We start from the raw sequence: 2,933 nt of genomic DNA, 5'->3' as shown, positions 1-2,933 counted from the left end.
GGCAGAAATCAAGTGGGAATTGGAATAGGTAGTGTGGCTAGGAATTAGGGAGTTCTAGAAGGCTAGGTTCGGCACACATGTAGGGATAGGATAAGATGTTCTAGAAACTGTGTTTAAGGCAGATTCCTACTCCTAAAGGGCCTAGGACAAGTGATATAAGAGTAGGAAAAGGATTGTGATTCCTAAACCTGAAGGAAAATTTGTGAAAAACAAGTTCATTTGAGCAACATCAACAACATGCAATTAACAATTAAAAGGCGGAATCATGTTTATATGCACTCAAAAACAAAACTTAACCCATGAACTTCAAAGCCTAGTAGATAGGTGAACCAAGACTCAACTCAAAACAAAGTGAGTTGAGAAATCAATACCTTTGTAGATTCATCTTTGCATAAGCAAAGGCTAATCACCCAAAGAGAGGGCCTTCATTCCTTGCATCTTAGATCCATGGATTTGGATGGATGAAAAGGTTTCTCCAAGTTCCCAAAATTGAGAACCTCTAAGTCTCCACACCAAGGCATATTGTAGAAGCAATGAGTGACCTTGAGGAAGTAAGATTGCTAGATGTTTTCCTCAAGGTGGCCGGCCATTTCTAGAGAGAAAGGAGAGTTTGTGTTTTCATCCTTACTCCTTAGAAAACCCTAAGGATGAAATGGCTATAAAGATGTCTTTATACCACCTCACAATGGAGTGGCAAACTTGCAATTAAGCCAAGTTCACTACCCTTCTCTAAATGGCCGGCCTAAGGGGATTTATTGGGCTATTTGGGCCTTTGTGAATCATTATTCATTAAGTTGTCATACAACTTAAGTCAATGGACTTGACGTTCGAAGCCCATTGGGCCTTAAGGTCCAAAACTATCCCGAGGTCTTTAACGAACTTATTCGTTTGATTAATTAACATATTAATTAATCCTTGCCATAAATAATTAAACCATTTAATTATTCTTACTCATCTCCGTTGAATCTTCAATCTCTACCTTACACGGTGTACGATCCATTAGGTTCCTTTTAGCAAGACAGTGGGCGATTCAAACTCTTTCAAATCGATTGTGAATTGAAACTTACTTTCAATTCTCCCGTTAGTGATAATACACTTTTAGGGCTTCCACAAACCATGGTTGACGCCTAGCAGCATGTCATGGCTACCCAAGCTAATCAGAAGAGGTGGAGAACCTATTCAGTTTTAGGATTACAAATGCAATACGGTCTTTTTCTAATACAATACTCTTGACCACATTGTTTGGTTTGATAGTTTATTCATGTCTACTATCCAATGTGAGTCTTGTGCTTATATGATTACCTTGAATGTGATTCGGAACACATTCCTAAATCTCATTCATACTTTGGCCAAAGATTCTTAATCATATCATAGAGTATTTTCCCTCAAACAGTTTGAAGGTTAGAGATCCCTTGTTGCGCATTCACTTGCCTCCATGGCTAAGTGGCTTAACCCCAACGATGCCGTAGACACCCTCCTGATGGAGTGACTTTGACATAATCAAAGATTAAGCACCTAACCACAAGACAACTGTGATGCCTCAGGTCAAAAGACTAATTTGCATTATCCCAACCATGAGTTCTCATGTGACATGAATATGAGAACTCTTCGTTGATCGTGTTTAGTGAACTCATTCTCTATTGAGCACCTACATACTTGTCTTGATGTCACACACACCAATGACTCGAGACTAGTCACTCTCCCTGAGAGAAGACATAGCACGTATTGATCTTAACGGACTGTCAATGCCCAATTGACAATCCTATGATCAGGAACGTTTAGGATGTGTCAACGAAAGAATGGTCTCATGAATCTAACTTCTTTAGATCGCATTCTTCCAATCACATATTCCTTGGACTTATCGTTTAAGCATATAACATTTATATGAGACGGCTCAAACAATAATCTTTGCCCTTTACATTTAAACTACATTAGTTTGAAATGTCCATAAAGTATCATCATATGATTGATTTTAGGGCACATTTCCAACAATCTCCCACTTGCACTAGAGCCAATCAGCTTGTTCATCAGTGATGATACCTCTTCTGTAATTCATTTCATAAATGGCTGAGTAGTAGGCCTAGACAATGGATATCTATATGTTATCCATAGAAGCAACCTTGAGAATAACGACGTCACCATTATACATGATTCTCAATCATGTGGTTCAGTCTCTCATTTGAGTTCGGACCTTGATGAGACCTTGATTCCCTGGCTTGAGCTATCGCCCCATTAGTGTCATACAATTTCTGGTTGGAACCGAATGGAGAGTTCATGAATGAACTTTCCCATCCAAACAACAATGTTGTAAGCTTCTATATGGCAATATATTTTACATACATGATGGAACACATTAAAGTCATTTACTTTTAACGTTTCCACCCAAATATCTCTTTAGTCATAATAAAGAGATATCTCATTATCACTTTATTAATAATGAAGAGATATTCTATGATGGATTGAATTCATAATCTAATACATTTACGCTTCCATTACGTTACTCTAATTCTTCCTCATTCTTGAGGAATCCATCCTTAGTATTTCTTAAATACCTAAGGATTCACTTGACAGTTGCCATGGTTCTGATCCTGGGCTTGCACTGATATCATCTTGTACCGTTCTAGGTACAACTTTTATCAATGCTTTCACACAATATGAAATACATAAATCACCTTTCTGCGTATGCATAAAGGATTCTATTTACGCATTATTTCTTTGGGAGTCAAAGGGTACATTCCCTTTGAGACGAACAACTTCCTAGTCTCACTAGAATTGTCATTCTAATTGAAGTTTATCATCATATGAGAAACTTCCTAGCATCTCATTGTCTATTTTAGGGATTGATATAATCCAATTATATCTTGAAATCTATCATTATAGATTTCCATCCCATGTATATAGACTATGTCTCCCATATACATTCTATCATTATA

The sequence above is a fragment of a genome, unplaced genomic scaffold (assembly GCF_019419815.1).
Source record: "Pyrus x bretschneideri cultivar Hongxiangsu unplaced genomic scaffold, Pyrus_bretschneideri_v1 Contig203, whole genome shotgun sequence".
In the NCBI taxonomy this organism is placed as follows: domain Eukaryota; kingdom Viridiplantae; phylum Streptophyta; class Magnoliopsida; order Rosales; family Rosaceae; genus Pyrus; species Pyrus x bretschneideri.
This window is presented reverse-complemented; position numbering follows the sequence as displayed.